The sequence below is a fragment of the Rattus norvegicus genome, chromosome 14, assembly GCF_036323735.1.
Source record: "Rattus norvegicus strain BN/NHsdMcwi chromosome 14, GRCr8, whole genome shotgun sequence".
Lineage (NCBI taxonomy): Eukaryota > Metazoa > Chordata > Mammalia > Rodentia > Muridae > Rattus > Rattus norvegicus.
Window position 1 is genome coordinate 20,661,555 of NC_086032.1, and position 9,421 is coordinate 20,670,975.

Sequence of the window (9,421 nt, forward strand, 5' to 3'; positions counted from 1 at the left end):
TTTCTTTGTTTTGAGCATTTGGTATTTAGACTATTATGTGATGGGAGGAATTTTTCTTCTAGTCCAATCTATTTGGAGTTCTGTAGGCTTCTTGTATGTTTATGGGCATCTCTTTCTTCAGGTTAGGGATGCTTTTTTCTATAATTTTGTTGAAGATATTTACTGGCCCTTTAATTTGGGAATCTTTACTCTCTTCTATACCTACTATTCTTAGGTTTGATCTTCTCATTGTGTCCTGGATTTCCTGGATATTTTGGACTAGGAGCTTTTTGCATTTTACACTATCTTCAATGGTTGTGTTGATGTTTTCTATGGTATCTTCTGACCCTGAGATTCTCTCTTCTATGTCTTGTATTCCGTTGGTGATGCTTGCATCTATAACTCCTGATAGCTTCCCTAGGTTTTCTGTCTCCAGAGTTGTCTCCCTTTGTGCTTTCTTTATTGTTTCTCTTTCCATTTTTAGATCTTTGATGATTTTGTTCAACTCCTTCACCTGATTGTTTTTGTTTTCCTTTAATTCTTTCATGGATTTTTGTGCTTCCTCTTTAAGAGCTTTTCCTTGCTTACTTGTGTTGTCCGGTATTTCTTTAAGGGAGTTATTTGTCTCCTTCTTAAAGTCCTCCATCATTATCATAAAATGTGATTTTAAATCTAAATCTTGATTTTCGTGTGTGATGGGGTAGCCAGAACTTGCTGTGGTGATAGAACTGAGTCCTGATGATACCAAATAGCCTTGGTGTCTGTTGCTTAGGTTCTTGTGCTTGCCTCTTCCCATCTGATTATCTCTGGTGTTAGTTGGTCTTGTTGTCTCTGATTGGATCTTTTTCCTCATGTTGGTTTGTGAACCTGGGATCTTAGGAGTTAGAGCACTGCTGGGTGGTCAGCACTCTCTGGGATGGGGGGTTCGGATTTGGGTTTGGATGGCTGTGGAACAGTCATAGGTCTGGGCACAGATGGAGACCAGAAGGATCCTTTCCCAGGCTTCTTTGTGGTGGTACCTGTGCACAGTGTGCTCCTGGCAGGTCCCTCTTTGGACAGTTATTGGAGAGAAAGTGGGGTCTCATATGTGGGTTTAGGAGTGAGAGTATTCCAGGGAGAATTCCTCTCTCCAGGCAGAATTTGGGTACCCAGATACCATTTTCAACGTTATTCAAAACCAGAATTAAATGTTTTTCTTTTAAATACTTATTTTATTATTTCTTTATATTTCCATACAAGAATAGTCTATTTACATCATTCCAACCCCATTATTTCTCTCATCTCGTTCTTCCTATGTCTTCCCAACACCCCTCAAATTCATGTCTGTCTGTCTATCTGCCTATCTATCTATCTATCTATCTATCTATCTATCTATCTATCTATCTATCATCTACTGCTGAGCCTTTTACTGCTTGTCATATGCATATTTGTGTAGGACTGAGCACTGGAGACTAAATAGCTTTCCAAGGCCCCATTCCTGGTGAAGATTCTTCTCCTATCAGCCATTAAGGGCCCATAGACAGAATCTCATGAGACTTTCTCTGTCCATCTTGGCCTGCCAACTGGTGCTTGCTCAGGTGGTATTCACAAGACTTTCCTGGTGGGCAGAATTTTATGCCATGGATAGATCTGGGGACTGCAAGGGGGAATGACAACTAGATAGGTTTCAGGGTAGTCAGCAGACTAGGTTGGTTCATAGTTTGTGTGACTAGGGATTGACCTGGTAATTAGGGAGGGTGCCAGCTAGACAGGGTTCAGGATACACACCAAACCAGCCTGCACAGGAGTTCGGAGCTTTAATAGTTTTATCAATACTCAATAGTTATTTCCTTTTACAAACATTTTGATATAATGTTATTTTGTAAATAAATTGCTCATAATATTTCTTTTCAGGCCACAGTGCTTTATTAATTAAAAATAATAAATAATAAATTATTTAATAATTTATTAACACTTATAATAATAGTATTCATACCAGAGCCATATTTGCCATAATCATTTTGGTTAGCGTACCTTCTGCTTCACTCTCAGAATTTACCTAGAAGGAGATTCTGCACTTCCAGAGTCTTTTAAGGTTTGGGTAGCCACCTGGACCTACCTTCTGTTAACTAAGTATATCACAGCTGCCACGGGCACATCATTCTTCCACCTTTTGCTTCGTGTAAACTGGAGCTTCTTCTGGGTTCCTCTGTGATCAGTCATCACATGTGAAGACAGATGCATGTCTATGATTAAAATCCTCCTTCCCCAACACAATCCAGCAGCATCTGCTCTGTGCATCATCATTCGCCAAATTTGATTGATTTTGTGACCTTCAGATTGGTAGAAAGAAGGAGAATGAGTGAATGAGAAAAATGTTTATTTGGACTCCATTATTAATAGGGGTGCGAAAATAAGTAAAGACATGCACTAAGTTATCCTATTTACTACACATTTTTATATTTAACATTTACAATTCAGAACATTAAATGTATAAAATTGAAAGAATGATTTTTATTTTGCATAAATTATAGTCCAGATTATTATGTTCTTTACACATATCACTTATAAACTGGACCTATGTAAGACTGAGACAAAGTAATAATAATAATGTGTTATTAAAGTGTTTCTCTTTATTTATTTATTTATTTTTTATTTTTTATTTATTTATTTATTTTTTTATTAACTTGAGTATTTCTTATATACATTTCGAGTGTTATTCCCTTTCCCGGTTTCTGGGCAAACATCCCCCTAATCCCTCCCCCTCCCCTTCGTTATGGGTGTTCCCCTCCCCATCCTTCCCTCATTGCCGCCCTCCCCCCAACAATCTAGTTCACTGGGGGTTCAGTCTTAGCAGGACCCAGGGCTTCCCCTTCCACTGGTGCTCTTACTAGGATATTCATTGCTACCTATGAGGTCAGAGTCCAGGGTCAGTCCATGTATATTCTTTAGGTAGTGGCTTAGTCCCTGGAAGCTCTGGTTGCTTGGCATTGTTGAACATATGGGGTCTCGAGCCCCTTCAAGCTCTTCCAGTTCTTTCTCTGATTCCTTCAACGGGGGTCCTATTCTCAGTTCAGTGGTTTGCTGCTGGCATTTGCCTCTGTATTTGCTGTATTCTGGCGGTGTCTCTCAGGAGTGATCTACATCCTGCTCCTGTCGGTCTGCACTTCTTTGCTTCATCCATCTTGTCTAATTGGGTGGCTGTATATGTATGGGCCACATGTGGGGCAAGCTCTGAATGGGTGTTCCTTCTGTTTCTGTTTTAATCTTTGCCTCTCTATTCCCTGCCACGGGTATTCTTTTTCCCCCTTTAAAGAACGAGTGAAGCATTCACATTTTGATCATCCATCTTGAGTTTCATTTGTTCTAGGAATCTAGGGTAATTCAAGCATTTGGGCTAATAGCCACTTATCAATGAGTGCATACCATTTGTGTTTTTCTGTGATTGGGTTACCTCACTTAGGGTGATATTTTCCAGTTCTAACCATTTGCCTCTTTAGGTAATCTGTGGTGATACATCATTATGAACATAACTCTTACTTGCTATAAAAATATTTCTTATATTCAGAGAGATAGTTGGGGTTTTTGCTGAAACTGAAATTCCAGTTAATAACACACACATCTTAAGGTGACTTAAGTCCAACTTTCTATTGTAGACTGTGCAGCTCACCAGTGTGAAGCAAGGTTTGTGATCGAAGCACACAGTGCAATGGGCTGTGGAGTGTGGCAGTGAACATGGGTGGTACTTATATACACAGCAGACAAAGGTTTGAATGGGAAATCACCACACTGTAGAGTTTGTGTAGTCTGTTGGGGCACAGGTCGACAGTCTGGGAGGGCAGGGGATTCTGTGTTGACATTCTAGATCTTTTTTTCATTGAAGCAGCCAAGTAAGCCTCTAATCCCAAAGGACACAGAATTCGGGCACACATCAGCATCCTTTCCTGTTTTTCCAATGTTCAGCTCAGAACTCCGGTCCTGAATAAGAACCATGACAGAAGAACATTAGGAGTATAGAAACTGTTTGTGGTGATCAGTATTCATGTGCATGGCCGTTTGATCAGCACAGCACATTAAGCAGAGGAACAATCTTAAAACGAGAAAGCTAATAAATGACTATCTTTCCTTTCCACCAGATCTAACAGGTTTTAATGAAGGACTAGTATTGATAACATGGAGGATGAAACTCTTCTACCAAGAAGGAGACAATTGTTCTTCCTTTCTGTATTGTATTTGTAGTTTGCCTTGCGCTCTGTGGGGCATGCTGGAGTCCTGTTACTGCAGGCAGTTAATAAGTTGTAAATTCTTTTATTCAACAATGTATATCTTATAATGTGAAAACGTTTGGAACTTACTTGTGAAACCAATGTCCCTGAGTTGGTTTTGTTATGGTCATGCATCATTGAATTTAGACACTTATTTTAGTTGTATAAGACTGAAATAGAATAATTCCGTTTTATTGAATGCAACACTATGCAAATAAAAACCAATATAACAAAACTATAACTATTTCTGGTGTCTACTGTGTTTCAGTCTAGGTAAAGGAAAATAAAGTGACTGAACAACCCAGCTGAGAAGGCTAATCTTGACCAGCAGAGGGCAGCTGCATCTTACATGGCCAGTTCAGAGGATCATCATGTGGCATTCTCCACACTGCTTAACCATTTTACTTCTTTGCATTAAACACCGTTAACTTTTCTCAAACTCTTTCTACTTAGAGACTTAAATAAGATCCTTATTCAAAGTTTAAAAGCACTTTCGTTTACTAATTTGTACGTTTTCTTATTCTACAATATATTTAATATGATCCTTAAAAATACCTTGGCATTGAGGGAGAGAGGGAGAGAGAGAGACAGAGACAGAGACAGAGAGACAGAGACAGAGAGACAGAGACAGAGACAGAGGGGGGCTGGATACTTGATTCTACTTTGCATATTAACAGCAAATGAATTTTTTACATCATTATGTACATATCTAATAATTGAGGTGTAATATGGAAAAATATCTAAGAAGTTTGTTGTTACTGTTTCTGCATCCATTGAGAAGTGAAGAGGTGTTGAGAGAGAACTGGCCACTGAACTGGCTGTCTGGAGTTCCTGGTTGGACAGGATCTCTGTAGAATGCAACTCTCCACGCAATGGTTTCTACATAGAAATCTCATTACACTCTAAAGCAGACAAGGGGGCAAAACAAGTTGGTGGAAAAGCAATGCTGGTCAAATGATATGGACAGGACCAGAGGTCCAACACCGTTCCCTACACTGCTGAAATAATGCACACGAAGTCAAGAAACCCACAGCAAGTGAAATCAAGGGATAAGCAACTGCAGAAGTCTATGACTTTCCATGAGCATATACAAGCTGAGGGAGTTTAAGAGATGACTCTAAAATAAGTAGTTAAAAGCTGAAATCAATAACATAAAATTGTACTTTAGATTTAATGAGAGATGCCGGTTCTAAGAAGAAAGCTAAGAATAAGAATTACAGTACACACACTGGACAAAGTTGGTAGAGCCTTCAAAAGGCCCACCCCTATCAATAAACCTTCTCCACTCAGCCCTGGTCTTCTGTAGGCTGCTAAAACATACCGCCACACTCTAAGAAACAATTTTCCAAACTGCAGGGAACATTCAGGTAGAGATTTCTAAAATATTTGACAGAATACAAAGACGCTATAGCAGTGATTATTTGCCACTGATAATGTCTGACTGTAATATGTCCTCAGTTCATTTTATCTATGGTCACTGCTATTAACGTATGCTTATTTTGCATATGGGTCTGAAGAGAACATTCCAGACCCAAAATACAGTACAAATAATAACATTGGTTTGATGAGACCAAATACATCTATAAAACAGTAATGGATGCCCAATAAGTAGAATGATAAGTACTATAACAAAAGAAAGATTTCATTGCCTCATTTTGATACCCAAATACTGATTTTCTATGCTGTTGGAGATACACATAAATGACCTAAACACTTTCAATATGTGTGTAGTGAAACAACATATATTCCCCATAATATGTATGCATGTATGTATGTATGTATGTATGATTCATTGGTGCACAGAAATATTTACAGTATTTTTTATTCAGCGATATGGGTGATAGTATGTTAACATGTTAAAGGAAAATTCATTTGTGTCTCCTCCCCCCACATGTATGTATATACTCAGTATATTTAGGCTCCACAGAGCAATAGGAGTGCATTTTATTGATTTCATGAACATAATTAGCAACTTTCTACTTTAATATAGTTACATTAAATCAAATCAGTATAAAATGAATCACTATCATTAATAATGAGTAATATATATTATAAGTGATATAAATTGAAAGTTTAGTTCTTCACTTTGTGCCATAAATCCATGACAATTTTAGTTTTATTGAAAAATCCCTAATTTCAACATAATATCACATTCTATTTACATTGGATACACTGTGATACAGTTTTCAGTTTTCTACATTAAAATAATAGGAAAATAAAAATAATTTAATTTGGTGCAATAGAAACGCACAACTTTAGAACTAAGCATACATGTCTCCCATGACGAAACTCTTGTATGTGATAGTGCAGCTCTGGAAGGAACTGGAAGGTCAAGAAAAGCTGTGTGAGGCACATTCTCACCTGGATGCCTTTTTCTTCTGGTTCTGACTTCTTGGTTCAGTGACAGCACAGTTTGTCTACTGTGGTGCTCAGTTTTCTTCATGTTCAAGAAACAAATCTGAATGAACTACGACCATTCTACAGACTTTCCATTTAGCTGGCTAGGCCTGAATTGGGGAATATCGGCTTCTTCCTCGATTGTGTGTAGGCAAATGGAAATATCACTTTATAAACATATTGGGATCTTAATGCTGGAAAGTTCAAAGTGCACTTTTAGCTAAGAATTCTTAAAGAGCTTTGGTCCTTAAAGAGTTGTATTTCCCATTTTCAAATACACAATTTCATTCAATCTTCCAGAAATTCCATGAAAAAATTACAGTATAAAACCTATTTGTAGCTCAAAATGTTGTAGGCCACAGTGTTTAAATGTCAGGACCATAATTCAAATACAAGTTTGCCTGAAAACTTGAGTGTGATTCTGAGCCAGTCCACCATGTCCTTGGGAGATGATTCTGTGGATGTTACTTGACTAAAGATAAATTAGCTGAATCTACTTCAGCAGATCTCTCACTAGCCTAACAGTGTTGTGTTGCCTTAAGTATCTTAAAAATGCAAGTTGACCCCAGTTAAATTTACTCCCCTCAAAAGAGCTTCTGTCTATATTTTTTATTCCAAGTAGATTTTTCTAAAAAAAATTAGTACTGACAGAGGAGGATTAGAAGTATTTCTATGGGTTGTAAACCCATAAGAAGAGTAATATCAACTAACCACACACATACCCCCAATCCCCAGAGCTCCCAGGGAGTAAAAAGTAGACCTGGAGGGACCCACGGCTCCAGCCACAGAGGATATCAGTGGGAGGAGAAGCCCTTGGCCCTGGGAAGACTTGATGTCCCAGTGTAGGGGAATGCTAGATCCATGACGCAGGAGTGGTAGGGGAGCACCCTCATAGAAGCAGGGAGAGGGATGATGGGATAATGGGTTTCTGGAGGGGAAACCTGGAATCAGATAACATTTGAAATGTAAATAAATAAAAATATCCATTTTTTAAAAGGAAGGAAGGAAATGAAGGAAGAAAGAAAGAAAGAAAGAAAGAAAGAAAGAAAGAGAGGAAGGAAAGAAGGAAGGAAGGAAGGGTGAAAGAAAGAAAGAAAGAAAGAAAGAAAGAAAGAAAGAAAGAAAGAAAGGAAGGAAGGAAGAAAGAAAGAAAAAAGGTCTGGCAAGTTCCAACTTCTTGTCTGAGAATTTGCTCAAGTTCTTCCCTACTTGAGCCAGATTTGGGGTATGCACTGGGCATGGGAGGCAGTATGTTCTTCTTAGGCAACAGAGGGAGAGCACAGAGCACTTCCTGTCTCTTCAGACTTCAACACTTAATTGTTCAGCCAATGTTCCTCTTTCCCATATTGAAATATCATGTGTGGTTTCTCTTTTCCAAAGCAAACTTAAAATCATTTTAATATTTGAACTGTTTGATAAGTGAGATGAGGTAATTCTATTGCCTTTTATAAAAGACAAATTGGGACATTAAGATAAATATTATCTCAAATGATTACAGTTTATCACTCTGATCAGAATAAGCAGATAGTTAAGGCTGTCAGTTCAACAATTACTCATGTCTTGGGTTGTGTTGTACTCTCTGTAGGCCACAGAAAGTTCACAAGCAGCAGAAAACCCAAAGCTCATTCCTGGTCTCAATATGTTTCCAACTTTTTGACATTTATGATTAAACTTGAATGCTCTCTAACCCTTAGACTTCTGTTTCTCTCTATACATTAGCTTAAAATTTTCAGATGGCTTCTATTGACCTGTGATGTAAACTATGAGTTTACCTCAATGAAAATGCAGTGCTTCGCTAAATTTTTGTCAGATTCTGTCCTAACAGAGATTAGCATTCTCAGTTCTTCTAGCCCCATTGGCTGCCATTCCTCCTACTTATTCAGACACAGTTCCTTTGTGCACTCCCTTTCTGTCTTGTTAATCTTCTGTGAATGGGGTGGGAGGGGAGCCATAAAACATCTTTCTACTGAATACTTAACAAAGTTGTTCAACTTATGGTTATAGCACTCTGACCATTGAAATGTCTTCTCCCAACCTCCAGGTTATTCTGGTTGAAATAAACTTGCAAATAAATTCCTCAAGTCTACATTGTTTCTCAGGTTAACATAATATCATAACAATTTAGAACTTCTCTATATCTCTTCCAGAGAAATTCTTCTTATCTTTAAAACATAATATCATTTTTTAATTCTATTTGAAAGTCTGGATAGGCATGTCACAGTTTTTATAAATAAAACTAACCCTAAACTTTGCACATTTCTTCCATAATTATTGAAATAAGATAAATGTTTGCTATGTATGGAATCTTCACTTTTGGTAAATATGTTATAGGCACTAGAGTTACTTGAGAATCTCTTAAAGCCAACTTCCCTCACTTGTACTAATCCATAGAAAATATATCATGACCTCTGTTCATGGTATCATTTTATAAAACTGAAACCAAGGACTTCGGAAATTCTTTAAATCAAATGTTCTATACAAGAGATTTCAATGAGTTATGATTTTGATATTTGCATGCACACACACACACACACACACACACACACACACACACACACACAAACACATGTGCTACCTGGCAAAGAATAACCTCAAATCTGAGCTCAGTGCTTCATGAAACATTCATGGGACGTAGGCTGCGAGATTTGCATAGGGCAAAGTATAAATGTGTGTTCAAAATCAAGGCTACATTCAAAGTTACCAAGTGTCAAAAAATGGAGATGCGGTAAGTCAATAAGGCCCCATGGGTTGATGTTCATAGGATTAGGAGATATAGACAATTCTATTATTTTCTTAAAAAA